This window comes from Bufo gargarizans, chromosome 2, assembly GCF_014858855.1.
Source record: "Bufo gargarizans isolate SCDJY-AF-19 chromosome 2, ASM1485885v1, whole genome shotgun sequence".
NCBI classification, from domain to species: domain Eukaryota; kingdom Metazoa; phylum Chordata; class Amphibia; order Anura; family Bufonidae; genus Bufo; species Bufo gargarizans.
This window is the reverse complement of record NC_058081.1, coordinates 308,590,688-308,609,576: the sequence shown is the minus strand read 5'-3', so window position 1 is coordinate 308,609,576 and position 18,889 is coordinate 308,590,688. Positions and strand designations below refer to the sequence as shown.

The 18,889-nt window shown below is 45.5% G+C and overlaps 1 protein-coding gene across 2 annotated transcripts in view; it reads right to left on the bottom strand.

Annotated features, from left to right (window-relative positions):
* RAP1B (RAP1B, member of RAS oncogene family) overlaps positions 1-17,560 on the bottom strand; it is a 68,348-nt gene extending 50,788 nt beyond the window's left edge. The window contains exons 1-2 of one of the 2 annotated variants that reach the window (XM_044280456.1): positions 17,404-17,560; positions 10,121-10,291 (exon numbers count right to left, since the gene is read on the bottom strand). The gene's annotated coding sequence lies outside the window, so the exon portion shown is untranslated. The remainder of the gene's footprint in view (positions 1-10,120; positions 10,292-17,403) is intronic. The other variant, XM_044280455.1, reaches the window with a different exon arrangement.
* Between the last annotated feature and the right edge of the window lie 1,329 nt (positions 17,561-18,889).

Sequence of the window (18,889 nt, the reverse complement as noted above, 5' to 3'; positions counted from 1 at the left end):
ACACTGCGCAGGCTGCCTCAGCTCTTACTATGGACCCTGCCTTATATGGTCATGTACAGCCAAATCCTGAATTCCTCTTCTGTGGAGGCCTCGCTAACCACTCACCCCAAGCGCGTGCACATTTCTTCAATGTCATGCTCACATCCCAGAAATTCTAAGCATTTTCCTACGTCTGGAGAATAGAAAGACATATGTTGACCACTGGCCATTTAAATAGAATCTCAAACTGAAAAAGCATGAGAAAAACCGCAAATACTGGTCCAGTACACCGTACCACCAAGGCTGAAAACGCTTCATGCATGGCTGCCCTAACATACAGGGCTGGTGGTGTGACTTCTGGTCCCTGAGGTCTATGGTCACGCCCTAAGATCTCCATCACACTTTTTTTTTTTTGCATATTCAAAATGCATTGAAAAAAAACTGTGCAGTTGTTAAAACTGAGGTCTGAGGGTAGAGAAAAGCCACGAATGTAGAGAATGTAGAGAAATAGGGAAGTGTGCAGAACCCCTACCCTTGGGGTATATGAAAATGGAACAGATTACAAAGAGTTTCTGACCAAATATCCACAGAGTAAGAGCTCATGCACACGACCCTATCTGTTTTGTGGTCTGCAAATCGCGGGTCCTGGCCGTGTGCAATGCATGCTGCCATTTTTTAACTTCAACAGAAATGTCCCATACTTATCTGCGAAACAGACAAGAATAGGGCATGGTCTATCTTTTTTGCAGGGCTGCAGAACAGACGTGCTGATGCCCCATTGAAATTAATAGGTCCGCATTCGATCAAACATATGGTCGTGTGCATGAGCCCTAAACAGTACAAGCTAAATCAGTGAGATTTACAAAATCACATAAATGGTGTGGAAAAAAAAAAAACAGAGGTGCAGATTTTCAGTGCAGATTTCACCTTTTGCAGTGTAAAAGGTAAGATCTGGGGCAAATCCACACCAAAATCCAGAAATACTACATGCCGATTTTGGCTTGGATTTGGTGTGGAAAAGCAGCGAAAAACCTTGTGGAAAACCTGCTTAAACTACACTGTGCATATACCCGTAAGGGGTTGCCTCACTTCAGCAAACAGCAATTATTATGTAGAGAAAGTTAACACAAGGCACTTACTAATGTATTGTGATTGTACATATTGCCTCCCTTTGCCGACTGGATCAATTTTTCTCATCACATTATACACAGCTCGTTTCCATGGTTACGACCACCCTGCAATCCAGTAGGAAATATGGACAATCACTTTACGTTCAGGCGGGCCCCGTGTATGGCAGCAGTGGTCTTATGTTTAGTGTATGATGTTGGATAAATGTAAAATTCTCTACATTTATTTCGGCATGGGAGACTAGCAATGGTTTCCCTGCAGAAATATCAGCCTCATAACGTTATGTGGGCCTATACATTATATATGTGAATTACCGCAAAATTCCTACTCCTCCTCGGCTAAAAATACTCCTTAAAATTGTTGAGGAGTATTTTTACTCTTCTGGAAAAAATGTAGGACGACCTGTGGCCATAGTTTGGTGGCTTGTAAGAAACACCATGAATTTTATACAAATAGTTTTTAGGTGCTCTTTTTCAGTCATTATTCAAGTCCTCTAGAAAGCATTAAAGGTAACTTCTGAAAAAAGGTATACCTAGAGCAGGCATGCTCAACCTGCGGCCCTCCAGCTGTTGCAAAACTACAACTCCCAGCATGCCCGGACAGCTTACAGCTATCAGCCTACAGCAGGGCATGCTGGGAGTTGCAGTTTTGCAACAGCTGGAGGGCTACAGGTTGAGCATGCCTGACCTAGAGCATGCTGCATCTTGGAAAAAAAAAAAAAAAAAAAAAAAGTCTGCCAAAAGTGAAGAAATCACAAATAGCAAATTTTATATGTTACTAGTAGCTTTCAGCAAAGCTGTAAAAATGCTGCGTGTGAAATATAGACATGTGGCAGATATTCTGAGGATAGCATTATGTACAGAAAATCGGAGGTGTATTACAGTATCAGCAAATCTCTCCCATACACTGAGATAAAGATCTACAGTAGAAGTTGACCTGCATTGCAGACTTTAAATTCACACAGCATTTCAATTTATGCTTCGGATTCCTACCAGGGCATATGCTGAAACCTGCGCCACATCCTCTGCAAAATCAGGGCAAAATTTGTGGTGGCAATTCTTCTCCATGTCGGGAAAGGTGGGTGAAGTAAATTAGGACGCTTAGAACTTATAAGTATTATAATGTATTACTGAAGTATGTACAACCCTAGTTGCAAACTACTACACCATTCACTTAACGCTGATCCATTCTCCCCTAAATTTCAATTAAGCAATTCCCGCAGCATCATTACTGGGGACATGCACTAGTGATGCACAGATAAAAGGCATTACATTGTGTGCCGGGGGGCTGACTGTACGCTGGAAGTGTTGGATATCTCATCACTGAAATGATGCTGCATTAGAAAAACTTGCATATTACACTAACAAACGTACAAATAATACATTAGGTAGCACTTAAGAACAATTTAGAACCATCTTATTTCCATTAATAACACTTTATGAGATGTTACAATACACAATCTGAATTTACACTAGACTGATTGGCGGCAGCATCCACCCTAGACTGGCCTGATTGGCGGCAGCATCCACCCTAGACTGGCCTGATTGGCGGCAGCATCCACCCTAGACTGGCCTGATTGGCGGCAGCATCCACCCTAGACTGGCCTGATTGGCGGCAGCATCCACCCTAGACTGGCCTGATTGGCGGCAGCATCCACCCTAGACTGGCCTGATTGGCGGCAGCATCCACCCTAGACTGGCCTGATTGGCGGCAGCATCCACCCTAGACTGGCCTGATTGGCGGCAGCATCCACCCTAGACTGGCCTGATCGGCGGCAGCATTCACCCTAGACTGGCCTGATTGGTGTAAATTTTACACTCACAAAACCGCCTCAACGGCAAATAAACAGGGAAGTATACGTTAGTAGTAAACAAAAACACCTTCCCATAAATCTAAAATATACCTTTTATTAATCATTTAAAAATAACCTCAAACCGGGCTGAGATCTCAGGATCAAGATAACAAATAAATAAATAAATAAATATATATTATATACACACACACAATAATATACCATGTATGCTATTTGACTCAGTATACAAGATACTCCATGGTTACTCACGGTTAGTTGAAATCACACTGAATCCGAGACACCTGACATCTTAAAGAGGTTATCCCATCTTAGACAATGGGGGCATATCCTGTCTGATAGGTGCGGGTCCCACCGCTGGGACCCGCACCTATAAGGAGAACGGAGCAGAGAAAGTGGAGGAGGGCGCACTGCGCATGCGCAGCCGCCCTCCGTTCATTTCTATGGAGCCGCCGAAATGAATGGGAGCGTTGGCCGCGCATGTGCGGTGCGCTCCCATTCACTTCAATGGGAGAGGCGGGGAGCTGCGCCTGGTGGTGGTCAGACCCTGGGAAACCCGGGGTCCTCCAGCCACAACTCTCCCCAGCTCCGTTCTCGTTGTAGGTGCGGGTCCCAGAGGTGGGACCCGCACCTATCAGACAATGGGGGCATATCCTTGCGATATGCCCCCTTTGTCTAAGATGGGATAACCCCTTTAAGGCTACTTTCACACTTGCATTCGATCGGATCCGTTCTGAACGGATCCGCTCATATTAATGCAGACGGTGGCTCCGTTCAGAACGGATCCGTCTGCATTAGAACTTAGAAAATTTTTCTAAGTCTGAAAGTAGCCTGAGCGGATCCGTTCCGACTTTACATTGAAAGTCAATGGGGGACGGATCCGCTTGAAGATTGAGCCATATGGTGTCATCTTCAAGCGGATCCGTCCCCATTGGCTTACATTGTAAGTCGGAACGGATCCGCTCGCCTCCGCACGGCCAGGCGGACACCCGAACGCTGCTTTCAGGTGTCCGCTCACTGAGCGGAGCGGAGGCTGAGCGCTGGCAGGCGGATGCATTCTCAGTGGATCCGCCTCCACTGAGAATGCATTAGGGCCAGACGGCTGCGTTCAGGGCCGCTCGTGAGCCCCTTCAAACGGAGCTCACGAGCGGACACCTGAACGCAGGTGTGAAAGGAGCCTAAGCCTGCATCCTGTTTTTTTTTCTCCTAGAGGGTCTCGATTGAGGGGCACTGAATGATAGTCTGAGTCTCCACAGTAAGACTCTTGGTTTAAGTATCTTTTTTCTCCCCTGACAAACCAGTTATGATCTATACCAACTGGGGAAACGTAACGTTGGGAATTTATGTTGTTTCATGTATGTCTATGTACTCAGCTTGTCCTTTTCCACAGGATAGGGAATTATAGGGGATATTAGATTAGGTACGAGGACAGGGAACCCCTACCTTCAAGGGGTGCCCCTGGGCTTAGACAAGTAAGGGATATATAGGGAATTTGTAGGTGGTTGTCATCTAACACATAACTTGTGGTTTTTCCACCATTTTTAAACCACCTGCGAACTCCTGGACATTAAGTTCCTGAACAACATCTCTGAATTGATCCCCATCCTACCTGTTGAGAAAGGATTTGGTGTGATTTCAGCTAACCGTGAGTAACCATGGAGTATCTTGTATACTGAGTCAAATAGCATACATGGTATATTGTATATATATATATTTGTTATCTTGATCCTGGAGATCTCAGCCCGGTTTGAGGTTATTTTTAAATGATTAATAAAAGGTATGGCTTCTGGGACAAATGCTCAGGAGGCAGATATAGGACAGTCTCATACACAATATATCAGACTGTTACACAGTATAGTGTACCCTATGGTCCTCTCTGATCTGTGGGAAGTGCGCTCCATACAAAAACCATACAGCAAAATAGACCTCTGGTCCAGGGTAATTACATAGAAAAACTAATAGCCAAGAGGCTAAAGAAAACCCCGCTTCTGAGCCTTATGTTAAATCAGAACTTTCATTTGATTGCTCTGATACCTAAACACCTACAGGAAAAAAAAAAAGAATTTGAAAAACCTGCTGTTTCTCTAGATCAGTGTTTCCCAACCAGTGTGCCTCCAGCTGTTGCAAAACTACAACTCCCAGCATGCCCGGACAGCCTTTGTCTGCACGAGCATGATGGAAGTTGTAGTTTTGCAACAGCTGGAGGCACACTGGTTGGGAAACACTGCTCTAGATGACCTTATGTTGATAGTAGTGTTACTAGAGTAGGTACCCTACTTTTATAGACCTTTAAGACTCTATTAACACTACTATCAACATAAGGTCAATCTAGAGAAACAGCAGGTTTTCAAACTCTTTCCTGTGTTTAGTTCAGAAACAGGGTTTAGTTTAGCCTCTTGGCTATTAGTTTTTCATTCACAAACCTCCACATTGAGCTCCCAGCAGCAGATAGAAGCCTGCAGGGCATGCTGGGACTTCTGGTGCGACATCACCTGGGCACATGGTCTTTGCTTAGCAGAGGCTCCATTTCTGCCATGCTTTCCCTTCATCAGTAGTACTTCATCCGCAGCCCGCAATGGAGCGGGGATGGCGCCCTTTCCCCATTTTCATAACAACTGAAAAGGAAGCTGCAGTTATGTTCAGCGTGCGGGAGAATGGGGGTGTGAGAGGAGCAACCAATGGCACAGCAGCCTGCTGATACTGGCAAATCAGCAGCCTCCTCCCTAATAACAAAGCTCTGTACTGTGCGGAGCTCTGCTATTGGAGCTTTCAGGCAACAACTGTATTGTATTGTTGTGCTGCCTGCGCCGTTCACAGCGCTCATGAATGGCAGTGAAATCATTGTGTACACTCATATGCATTAGACATTTTTTAGGGAGTAGAACTGCCTGTACAGGCAGTCTATGACGGACCAAAACAACGGCCATGTGCATGAGGCCTTAGACTGTGGACTGATCAGTGGCAGCATTTACAGTGAAAAATACTCCTTGAACCTTTCCCCATTTTTCACATTACAACCACAAACAAATGTATTTTATTGGGATTTTAGGTGATAGACCAACACAAAGTAACACGTGTGTGTGTGTGTGTGTGTGTGTGTGTGTGTGTGTGTGTGTGAAGTGAAAATACTACATGGTTTTCAAAATTAATGAATCCAAATCTGGAAAATGTGGCGTGCATTTGTACTCGTCCCTCCTGAGTCAGTACTTTGTAGGACCACCTTTCACTGCAATTACAGCTGGAAGTCTTTGCACATCTAGAGGCTGAAAGTTTTGCCCATTCTTTGCAAAATAGCTCAAGCTCAGCCAGATTGGGTGGAGAGCATCGTCAACAGCAATTATCCAATCTTGCCACCGATTCTCAATGGGATTTAGGTCTGGACTTTGACTATGCCATTCTAACACATGACTATGCTTTGATCTAAACCGTTCCATTGTAGCTCCTGCTGCAAGTTTAGGATCCTCATCAACATCAGATTGGCGGTTGTCCGACACCCGGCCAATCAGCTGTTTGAAGAGCAGGCGGTGCTCCATGTGAGCGCTGCTTCCTGTTCATTACACTGCCTGCCGTCTCGGAAGCGAGTGTAAACCACTTGAATGGAGCGAGCACTTGTAATTACACTACACCACAGCTTTTCTTGCTGGTTGCGAATTAAACTACAGTCAGACAAACAACTGCACAACCCTTTCCATCATGGCAGAGATTTTACAATGTTAAGGGCGAGGTCACCCAGTTTTTCTGCGCTGAAAAAAAAAAAAAAAAAACCTCACATGATACCTGCTTTAAACTTCAGCACATTTTTTGGTACGGTTTTTGATCCTAACCATCTCAATGTCAACTTTGCGTGTGGATTCACTGCAGAATCCACACCAAGAATGAACATGTCACTTCACGCTCTTATCTTCTTTACTCCAAGCAGTTTTCCCATTACTATCAGTAGGAGGTGGATCTGTACCAAAATCTACATTTGAACTACGTGAACTCACCCTAATTAGGGCCCATTCACATAGCGGATTCTGACAGCGTCAAAATATGTATACAGTGGCAAAAACTACAACCACTTATGTTGCGGTTGTTCACTTTGAATTCCACTGAACCGTTTACGGTTCAGCTTTATTGAATGGAGCTAAATCACAAGCAGAGACCAGATGTGGCTATCCAAACACCAGGGAAAGAAGGGATATGGCGTTAAACTACCGTGCCGCAAACTGTAGCGTTGACTTCCATTGAAAACAATGAGGGGAAATATACCACAGGGATCTTGCAGCAATCTGCAAAATATGGATGACGCCCGTGTTTCATCCTTTTTTGCAAACCCATTGTAACAATGCCTTTTCTTGTCCACAAAATGGACAAGAATAGGACATGTTCTGTCTTTTTTGCAGGGCTGAGGAATGGGCATATGGATGTGGACAGTGCTCTCCGCACTTTTTGCAGCATTCAAATGAATGGGTCCGCATCCAGTCTGATGCACAAAAAATGCAGATTGGATGCAGACCAAAAATACAGTTGTTTGAATGGGGCCTGTAACAAAAAGATTTGACGTCAAGAAGAATGTACGTTTGTTCCTAAAAACGTTTGCACTGGTCCGATCCTTGGCCAAAGGGCACCAATAAAAAGCTTCATTAGCTTGCTAACCTGCTGCAGATTAAGAGCTTGTTCACAAGACCGTATGTCTTTTTCAGTGTTTTGCAGATGTTTTTCCTGGATCCATTTTTCTGTTTTGTTAGTTTTTTTCAGTAGTGTTTCCGGTTCCGTTCGGTTTTTCCGTATGGCATATACAGTAATAACATAGAAAAAAAATTTGGGCTGGGCATAACATTTTCAATAGATGGTCCCGCAAAAACGGAGCGGATACGGAAGACATACGGAGTACATTCCATATGTGTTCAGTTTTTTTTGCGGATCCATTGACTTTAATGGAGCCACAGAACGTGATTTGCGGGCAATAATAGGACATGTTCTATCTTTAAACGGAACGGAAAAACAGAAATACGGAAACGGAATGCATACGGAGTACATTCCGTTTTTTTTTTTTGCTGAACCATTGAAATAAATGGTACCGTATACGGAACGCAAAAAAACGTTCGTGTGAACGAGCCCTAAGCATGTGTTACAAGTGGTTTTTGCCATGGATCTATTGTAGATTTCACCTTGCACACTGCAAACGACAGAATTGACATACTGCATATATGAAAATCCACAGAACGGATTTTTTCCCTCTAGATACAGAAAATATGCCACCTACACAGACAGCATTTATACTGCCGTGGTTTAGTATAAGATCCACCCTAAAGATGGCCATACATGTCTGGGTGTAGATAACTAAAAGATTCAAAGATACATTACTTCTGGCTCTTTGATGTACATGGCGGAATTTGGTGGCGGAATTGCGTGCGGAACATCTGCAGTGTTTTACAGTGATATACCTAATCTCATCCACACGCTGCATAAAAAATCTGCAGCAGAAATTGGCCTATGGTGCAGATCTTGAGGGTACACCTACACTGCGATTTTGGCCTAAACAGCTGTCATGCACCCAAGTATCGTCGCGCAGTTGGGCTGCTGTAGTGCAACTCATTTTTGCTGCAACCTCGACAAACAGTGTTGGATTTTTTGCGACTCGCGTGTTGTCATGCCCAAAATCGCCGTACAGATGTACCCTAAAGCTAGGGCTACAAGTTGACATTTTATGCGCTACTATTTATCGCAGTAATGTCACACAACATTTTTTTGTGATGATCGTCTATGGTGTCACACTGTGACAGTCGACATGCTGCGACTGACACGATAGTCGCACAAAAAATCTATCCAAGTTGGATTTTTGGGTGACTGTCGTGCCACAGCATGTCGCATGTTGCAGTGTGACTCCATAGACTATCACTTAAAAAAAAATGTTGCAGAGTAGTTGTACCCTTTTGTCGCGTGACAAATGTCTTTGTGTAGCCGCACCCTTTGGGTTTTTCCATGTCAGACTGAAACACTGCAGGTTTTCTGCTGCATCTCTACAGGAAATTCGCAAAAAAAAAATGGTGCAGATTTTATTGCAGAAAAGCAGTTTGACACAGATATTCCTCTTTGTATTACTACAGATGAAATGTGCAGCATAAATTGACAGGCTGCATATTTCAAATCTGCATCACAGGTGAATTTCCTCTGTGGATTTTTCAAGCAGTGTGTGGATGAGAATTGTTAACACCTCATTCACTTTGCTGGTACTGTACAATAATCTGCCACACAACGGCAAATCCACAGCACTGCAGTCTCATGTGGACAATGTCCACAAGGGCCTAAAAGTACAGCAGAAAAGTCGGAAGCAATTTGTGCATTTTTATTTTTTTTCATTGCAAAGGTTGAAATCCGCAGGGGAGATCCATATTACAAATTGGCATACTACAGATTTCAAATCCGCACTGCGAGTCAATATTCTAAATGCCAGGAAGAGGGTACTTAAATGAGCTCCTAGTAAGCTCTGCCGCTAATGCCACCAGATGTAAGGGAGCTATCCTATAAGTCAATGTTCAAGCTTTTAAAAGGCCTTTAGACATGACTTGGATAATAACTAATCCAGCTAGCCGTTTCGGGTTGATTGTGCCTTATCAGTGTAGAGTAGGGTTGTCACGATACCAACATTTTGATTCGACACCTGAGGGGTTAATTGCTGGGGATTGCAGCGTCATGTCACAGAATGGCGGGTGCCGGGTATGTGATACCTCTGCCGGCACCCGCTGCCTACACTTAAATTAATGTGTTCATTATAGTCATTGAGTCAATCAAGCCGGATGAACTTTTGGCCACTGTACAAACACTTTATTGCGCCATTTTGAGAAGGCCTATAAATGATGACTTGGAAATAGACAGAGCTCATCGTGCCCTAGGCCCAGTAAACCCTGACCCGAATAAACCTACAGATGTCATATGCCGCATGCATTATTATACAGTTAAAGCAGAGATCATGAAGAAGTCAAGAAATGTGGCTCATTGGGACTTCAATAAAGCCGAAGTGCAAATTCTGCAACATCTTTCCCGCTCTACACTAACCCAATGCAAAACTTTGTGGCCTCTCCTAGACATTTTAAGGAAACAAGGCACCCCTTATACTTAGGGTTTTTCCTTCCACCTTGTGGTCCGTAAAGGTGGGAAGATATATGTACTGCGAGATCAGGAGGACCTCCCGAACTTCCTATCTAGTCTTGCTCTTACCTCCGTTTCTTTACTGGACCGGAACCCCATTCCTCCAATCTCGCCACGCTCGAGCCCTTGGGGTCCCAGGAGAGGACAAACCTCCGATGACGAGAGCTGGATGGACCAGGATACCCGAAAGGGACTCTTGGAACTCTGTAGCTGTACTAGTTCTTCTACACCAGCCACGTGCTGTTTGAAAAATGCAGGCCCTGGTTAACGGGGACCCCTTTAAGCCCCTCTCCCCTATATAGCTCCCTTTTACATACTATAAGGCTTTATAGTTGCATTTTTTTCAGATTTATTTTTGCTCTGCTCTTATTTGCCACTTTATTATTCTCTCGAATACTGTCATCGTAGGTCATTCTCTAGTTAGTTTGGCGTCTAGTGACGTTGAGTTTTGCCATATAGGAGATACCTTACTGTAGGGATCAGCTCCCTGACAGCAGTGGGTGGGGGGGTGCTTTAGTTCCCCCATAACATAGATCTCTGCACAACACTTAGTCTTGTTATTTGATAACTTAATGCAGGCTTTTTACCCTGCTATGTGATCTTTATTTTCTCTTTCTCTACTTCTTTCTGTACCCTACACTTTACTCTTTTTCCTTCCTTCCCCCCCCCCCCTTTTTTTGGGGGGGGGGATCCACGATCAAACTGGCATCGCTCAACGTGCGGGGCTTCAATGTGCCTGAAAAGAGATCACAAATCACCTACGCCATGCATAGAGAGAGGTTACAGATGTTACTCTTACAGGAAACGAACAAGAGTTGCAACTGAGAGGCGTGGTTGTTTTTTTTTTCTTTTTCTTCCCCTTTTTTCTCCTTCTCCTTCATCCCCTCTGTACTATTTCTCTGTATCCCTTTCCATTTCTCATACCTATACATTGTGAACTGTTCACTTTTTCAATACTCCTTCTTTGAGACCACCTCCTAATTCTCCAATCTAAAGTAGATAACGGATGTATTATATACCAAACTTAGACGGGAGACTGTCCCCATTCTATGCAAATGGACTAGATTTTGTGGAAACCAGACCGTCCATACACTAATTTAGTCAACATAGGGTTGATAACCCGCACGGTTTAGTTTAATATGTCCATTGAGATGCTCAGAACTAAATGTACTAGGATTTAACTACTATACTATATAATGTTATTGTCTGGCTGATTGTACTTGAACGACATTGTGAATCCTCTGGATAGATCATCAGAATCTGATTGGCGGGGGTCCGACACCCGAGACCCCTGCCGATCAGCTGTTTGAGAAGGCAGCGGCGCTGGCAGTAGTGCCTCGGCCTTCTCGCCGTCACGACTAGTATCACTGACCTGGGCGCGGCTAAGCTCCATTCAAGTGAGCAGCGCTTAGCTCCGCCCAGGCCATTGATACTAGTCGTGACGTCACTTGGCGTGTGGTAAACAGCGAGAAGGCCGGTGCGGTACTACCAGCGCCACTGCCTTCTCAAACAGCTGATCGGCAGGGGTCCCGGAACCCCGATCAGATGCTGCTGATCTATCCAGAGGATAGATCATCAGTTTAAACAAACTGCAGAACCCCTTTAAAGGTTGTCTTTAACAGCAAGGAATTATGTGGCAAATATATGTTCTTGTATCATTTTATCACATTTGGAGGCACTGGGGAGTTTTCTTATAACTCAGACAACCCCTTTAACATGGCCACACACATCACATTGCTATCAGTCAAGAACTCTTTAGACTTCCCCATAAATATGCAGAGTTAGATTGGCCATGCATACATGATTACCAGTACTTCCATAGATGGATGACAGCCAAACCTACCAATTCGGTAAAGATCAGCGAACCATCTAATGTATATGAGGGGTTTCCTGACTCCACTAACAGAGAGGAAAAATGGTAAGGCAGTTGGAGTTTAACACGCCCGATCCCTTTGTTCTCAAGGGAGATGATAAAAGGAGAACACATGCACGCTCAGCCAAGCTGACATACACGTGTTGGGTGAGCAGAAAGAATGGCTGTCGGCTGAAAAAGCACTTTGCCAACAGCAATCACATCTGCTTTACTGTTTCCATCCTTCTGTTCGAGGAATTCAACAGTGCGCAGTGGACCTCTATGACTATAATGGACTCCATCAGGGAGTCTTGCACTTTCTAAAACAAAATAATAAAGCTTTCAGAACAGAATGTGCAATAGTCTCCTACACAGAAGTATAGAAAGTCCAAGGTGTCTGACCACCTATATCTCACAGCAGAACCAAGGATCGAGCATACTGAAATCCTCCACACAAGTTAGGGTCCTTTACATGGGCCAAGGATCAGGGATGAACATTTGGAGAAACACTCGTTCCCGATACATGCCAAGTGTAAATGTGCTGCCGATCTCCCGATCAGTGATCAAATGCTGGTTCAACAGGTAATCACACCTTTTATGCAGCACAGAAAATCCTTGTTTGCTGGCAGCAGACCCTCCTGTGTAATGTGGGATCTGCTGACCAGAAACAGATTATGTAAAGGTATGAGCGATCGCAGTAGACATCACTCATCCCAATAGGGCGGAGGTGATTGCTGCATATAGCAATCACCACTGCCAAAGACCAGGCAATTATCAGGAACCTTCTGTTCCTAACTTATAATTGCCTGGGCATCAGCCCATATAAAAAGGCCTTAAGAACTGCTAAATCTAGTCAGTTTGCAGTTCTTAAAAGGGGTTTTCAGACTTTTAACCGATGACCTACCCTGGATAGGTCATTCACAAAAGGTGCTGAGCTGTGGCGCTCCTGTGAAAGTCTCGGCCTTCTCAAACAGCTGATCGGCGGGGGTCCCTGATGTCGGACCAGACCGTTCAGATACTGATGACCTATCTAGAGGATAGGTTATCAGTTTAAAAAAAAAAAAAGGGAAACCATTCTAACTTTTTTTTTTTGTTTTTTTATCTAAATAGCATAAAAATAAATAAAAAACAAGTGCTACTCACCTCACTGATCCCCCACCACTCCCATTCCAACAATCCCCCGCCTGTCCCTTCATCCTGGTCTCTGGACACACAGGAAGTGCTGGTGAGTGGTGACCGCTCAGTGATTTGCTAAGCTGCCATTTCCTGTGTGCGGAGAGGTACCAGGAAGTGGAGACCTAAAAGAACTTGGTATGGTGGGTGGAGGGGGCGAAGTAATGTACCACTTTTTTATATTCTCATGCCATTCTGACCCTATCAAAAATTATATATTATCACCCAGACAACCTATTTAACAGCCACTGTATTCCACGGTTGATAGCCTTTGGGGACAGGCAAGTGGCACTTCTGGACAGTGCCTGGAACATCTAGAACTGAAGACACTTGTTTGTACGGACATATCCATGAAAAAGAAACAACAGCGAGCTAGAATAAAAAGGATCACATATCAGTAATAAAATCAGCTATAGACTCCTACAAGGACACAGTCATGGCTCCATAATGCTACATTCACAGTATCGTTATAAAATCAGGCAGAGGAACGGCCTGCTGGAGTTCATTGTATCCGGTATAGCCAGAAAATGTCGGAAACCGCCGAATTCCCTTTGACTACAATGTCAGGGATCAATCCCACTAAAGCGCTTCGTGGTGCTTCTGATCCATGCCTCCGCTCCGCACCTTGAGGATTGTGGACCCATTCAAGTCAATAAGTCCACATCCGTGATACGGAGTGCACATAGCCGCCGCTCGTATACTGCGGACCTGCTGTTTGCGGTCCACAATACAGGGCACAGGGTACACACGCACATGAGCCCTTATCCGATGGGGATCCAACCACTTTCTGGCTTTCAGCCAGACAAACAGTCATGCATACAGGCCTTTTTTTTGCGGCTGAAGGCCAGCACTCATGTATGCTGGAAAGTGGCCGGATCCCCGTTGGATCCCATTCTAGTCAGAGGGGATTCGGCTATTCCCGGCATTATCTGGCTATACCGGATATGGTGAACTCCAGCACTCTTTTCCCCTGCCTGATTTCATAACGCCACTGTGAACATAGCCTCGCCCAAATGCACAAGTAAAATACAAGTGGTATTCTCCGGTTATGTAAGTTTATCCCATATCCACAAGACCCCCACAATCAGAAGAACAGAGACTCTGTACCCCGTGCATCCCCGTGAAATGAAGGGAGCAGTTGGCTGGGCATGCATGCAGTTGTTCTTTTCCTTTCAATGGGAGATCCAGAGATACTGTTGCCAGGCGCTGTACTCAGCTATCTCCAAAACTCCTATAGAAATGAATAGGGCAGCTGCACCCATGCCTGACTGGCAGCTCCAATTTGGGGGGCTCCAAGTGGTCCCTGTTCTTGAGATCATGGGGGCCCCAGCAGTAGGACCCCACTGATCCTTATCTTTTGGCTAGGGAATAACTTTACATAGCTGGAATACCCTTTTAAAGAGGACCAGTCACTGGGCCGTTGCAATTGGACCGCGCTGCAGCCAGGGAGAAGGAAAATGAGAGGTCTTTCAAAAAAATATTAATTCTAGCAGCATCAGCGGAAAGTACTCTCCATGTACAGGTACGGAGTATAAAAAAAAACTTTAAAAAAAATGTGAAATGTCCTCCTTAAGGGCTCATTCTCAGCTCAGATGGAAACCAGAAAACACAAGGCACACATGACCGCTGCAGCCAATCACTGGCCTCTTTGGTGCATATGTTGCTGATGAGTCGTCACCACTGCAGCCAGGTAAACAGAACCGAGCCAGGAGAACAGGTGTGGTGGCATGGGATCTGCCAAGTAAAGCCTCATGCAGATGTCCGAGGAATACCGGACTGGCATTGCAGGAGCGCACGGCGTCATTGGTTGTCATGATCCCGTCCGCTCCTGCAATGCCAGTCCGGTGTTCCACGGACGCCTGCATGAGGCTTAAGTAACGATAAGATCTTTTTTTGCAGGCGGATCACCTGTGCTGTTTAGTTTCCTCCTGAAACCGGACAACCAATTTAATCCATGTAAATCTGCCTGTCATCGTATTCAACAGGAGAAACACGCCACAGTCTACACAACACTCATTTTTCAGAATGCAGTTTAGGCTATTTTTCACACCTGCGTTAGGTGCGGATCCGTCTGGTATCTGCACAGACGGACCCGCACCGATAATGCAAACGCGAGTGTGAAAGTAGCCTTATATAATCACATCACAAGAAGAAAAAAAAGTGACAACTCTTCCATGCGCAGCTTCCGCATGCAGATCAGCCAGGCTGAATGGGCTAATCTACGGTATGACAATCTCCAAATCCACAGCGGAAACCTGAGGTTGAGCCTTGGATTTCTGACACAAATACATGTCGGATTAAAACTTTCATTTCTGTGTCAGGCAACCTGCATTTCCATTAGGTTTGCCTTGCTCTCCCTGTCACCTATAGATAGCTACAGGCAGTTTTAGCAGCAAAAATAAATAAATGCTGACAAACTGCCTTTAAAGGGTTAATTCCATCTTTCCGTTTATGGCATATGTTGGGTCCTAGAGGGCCGGGTGTCTTACTGCCACTGTTAATGCAGAGGTCTGTGTAAAAAAGAATGACAAATGTATGGGGAATCGGGGATGAACAATCGTAGTAGTGATCATCCTTCATCCAGATACAGAAGGGAAGATTGCTGCATGTAAATGCAACTCTACTGCTGCTGAACGATCAGGCAATGATCGGGAGTCAACGGTTTGTTCCTGATCATTACCCTGTGTATCGACCCAAGTAAATGGGCGCTAACGCAGTAAAAATGTCAACTGTACTGTAGATTCCCCATCCTAAAGGGCACGCACTTTACTAGGCTTCCCGCCATGATTACCAGGCCTCTGTTCATTTAATTATTCCATCCCTCAGCTATATCTAGTAGGATGATGTCAAACTCATCTGGAACAAGCATGGTAGATCTTTACATACCATACTAGATACACCAAGATAACCTATATAGCAGGGATGGCCAACCTGCGGCTCTCCAGCTGTTGCAAAACTATGATTCCCACCATGCCCTGCTGTAGGCAGTCTAGGTATGCTGGGAGTTGTAGTTTTGTAACAGCTGGAGAGCCGCAGGTTGCTATATAGACATCCCTCAGCCATGGATGTGCATTACTTGGTTGTATAAATTTACAAATGTAAGGGGAAATAAAAGAGATATATATATATATATATATATATATATATATATATATATATATATATATATATATATATATATATATATGAGTTTGCCTGGCTCCTTCCCCCCCCCAAGAAAAAAAAATGTTTTTTCTTTTCATGAAGAACATAATGATCTAAGGAATGACAAGCTCCATCGAAGGAGAAGACATGGCAAGTGACACACACATCTAATACAATCTGGCATTAATCAGCCCCCTTCCCTCCCTTGCTTTCTACAAGCTAGCCCCACTGAGCCATCCCCTGCCAGTGTCACAATTCCTTCACTAGCCTAAACCAAAGACATGGACCATACCAAGTGAGATTTACTCCACCCCGATCACAGCTGAAATATAGGGACATCCATTTATTACTGGAGCCCTCACTGAATAGCAGCAGGAGCTGACATTCTTTCCAAGACACTGATCTTCCTTCCCTTGGCAGGCCAAAAAGGGGAGGAGACCCTCCGCTCAGTAACCTCTTTCCGTTCATGGTTTAGGTGGGGCTCAGTTCTCTCGCTCAATGTTATATGTCCATACAAGAGGAGAGATACGGCGTTAGCTCCTGAGCGCCTATTGTAGCGCTGCTCGCCATAGGTCTCACTCATTAGTCTCTAGTACCTGACCTGGGCTGCCCTGCATGAAGTGGTTAATCAGTGATAATGGCAGACACCACTGCCTGCCGCATGAGACATTTTACAATACAGGAACTTTCAGAGGGCAGCTCCAAGCAAAGCGCCAGTGACAGCAGCTGCCCCTGATGCACTGCTACCCATTTAAGTACCTGGTACTCATGCCCATCCAGCAGGGAGACAAGAGAAAAGAAAAAGCCCCCATGCCACAAAGCCTGCCCAAGGTGTGCACCCAGGGAGGACAGCTGGCACTGTGCATGCTCACATAAAGGAGTGCCATGGCAAACATTACAAGTATGCAGAGAATGGCAAGCATTGCTAGAGTGGGCAGCCCCTGCATAGCCACATCTCCTGTCACGTCAAGCTATTGTCTGACCACGGAGATGCGCTGCCCACACCCATGGTCACAAAGAGTTACCCTTTAAGTCCCCGATTCCGGCATCACAGCTGGATACTGCTGGCAGCCCCTGTAATACAATTCCTGGGCCCTGCCTCCACTCCACCACCCCATCCTGAAGCCCAAAAGGGCGGCCCCTTTCCCCCGGCCCATGTGAAAGCGAAGCCTGAGACACTCACCCCGCTGTCCTCCCTCTCCTGTATGGGCCCGGGCGCTGCCTGGGATCCCCGCCGCCTCCCGCTTGTCCTCCTCAGCTCGGGACACACAGCGCCACCAACCCAGCCTGGGTGAGGCTCCCAGCTCTCCCCCCTCCCGTGACGTCACCGCGCCAGTCTCCCTCAGCCCGTGCGCGCTCCCGAGCATCAGCTTGCGATAGGAGACCGGCCACTGTCTGCGCGCGTCCGCGGCGCACGTCACCGGCTCTGGGGAGGGAGAGTGCTGCGCGCGAGTCCCACAGATGTTACCAGTTCACTGCAAGGGGTGGGGCACATTACAGCCCTTATATATTCTGCCGGTGTACAGTGTGAAAACCACCGGTACATTCCGGCATATGAGCCGTGTCAACGTAAAAGAACATTCACAATTCTTTTCCTCCCCTTTGTGCCTAGTAGAAAAGAAGCCCCCACAGGAAGACATAAAGTCGCACCACGTGTCACAACTGCAGACTGAAACTTCAGGAATGGATTTCCGTTCCATCCATGACAGCCCTGGCCATACCCTTTACATCAGGGATTAGAAACCTCCAGCACTCTGTTCGGAGACTACAACTCCCAGAATCCTACTTTCACTGCTATGGGAGTTACTGGAACAGCCTTGCAAGTGTGCATGCTGGGAGTTGTAGTTTCACATCCGCTGGCTTGCAGAAGGGTGCCGATCCCTTCTACAGATGTATATGTTTGTATGTGGTCCTTTTGACTCTTCTATGATGGAAGATGTAGGGGGAAAATCGGTTTGCGGACCCATTCAAGTCAATGGGACCGCCAAAAATGCGGCTGCACAACCGTCTGTCGTCCACATCCATTTTCCAGTATCCTGGATATTAAAATTACACTTTTTTTTGGAGGTCCGCCCCCCAAAAACGGAAGACACACGGAAACACAACGGGGAAAAAAAACAGCAACAAACAACGGATCCCCAATTTGCGGAACGGAAAACAACGGTCGTGTGCATGAGGCCTTAGGAGGATAAGCTTTCTCTCCTGTCCCATTCACAACACATGCATGCACTTGTATAGAGGGCTCTGGAGAGATAGCTGTCAGTCACATAGGCCTTCGGCCAACAGTTAGGCCTCATGTACACGACCATAGTTTCGGTCCGCATCTGATCCGCATTTTTAGCGGACAGGATGGGCACCTATTCATTTTAATTGGGCTGCAAAAGATGTGGACAGCACACCGTGTGCTGTCCGTTCCGTGGCCCTGCAAAAAAGATAGAACATGTTCTATTCTTGTCAGTTTTGCGGACAAGGATAGGACATTTCTATTGAAGTGAAACAAAACAAAAAATGGCTACATGCACATAGGTGGGATCCATGTTTTGAGGATCTGCCATTTGCTAGTTTATTAGAGCTAGGCATGTATACCTGAGTTAGTCTGCCAATGATTGTCAATCTTACTTTTGCAATGATGGTTGTAATTTCCAACTGAGGGATACAGGGCTTAAAGG